This window comes from Alexandromys fortis, unplaced genomic scaffold, assembly GCF_014885135.2.
Source record: "Alexandromys fortis isolate MF-2015 unplaced genomic scaffold, M_Fortis_MF-2015_v1.1 scaffold_44, whole genome shotgun sequence".
Lineage (NCBI taxonomy): Eukaryota > Metazoa > Chordata > Mammalia > Rodentia > Cricetidae > Alexandromys > Alexandromys fortis.
The window spans coordinates 8898281-8898700 of record NW_026067921.1 but is presented as its reverse complement, the minus strand read 5'-3'; positions in this window follow the sequence as shown (position 1 = coordinate 8898700).

Genomic DNA, 420 nt, shown 5'->3' with positions numbered 1-420 from the left:
CACAAAACACTTAAATGGTGTTGACGAAAAGCTGAACGCATGCTTTTCGGTTTTCAGCCGTAGCAGAAAAAAAATTGTGCTGTTTTAAAATGCCGGCTTTCTGGGCCGTCCTGCCAGGACAAACTCTGACTGAGGCAGGAGGGCCGACTACCGAGAGAGAGGACTTGACTGTTGTCTGTTGTAGCTCACTTGCTGGCAGGGACCTTGAAATGCCATAGAGTTGTGGCAGTAAACATGGCTACAACCGGTACCTCAGCCACGAGGCTGGAAAGCTAAGGAATGGACTGGATCTAGCTGGCAAAGCCACGGCTTTAATCCTACTCATATTGCTCAGTAATTTAAAGGCTCGTGTGGTCAGAAAAAGAGAGATATACAGTAAAGAGATTCAAAGATAAAGAAAATGTTTAAATAATTTACAGT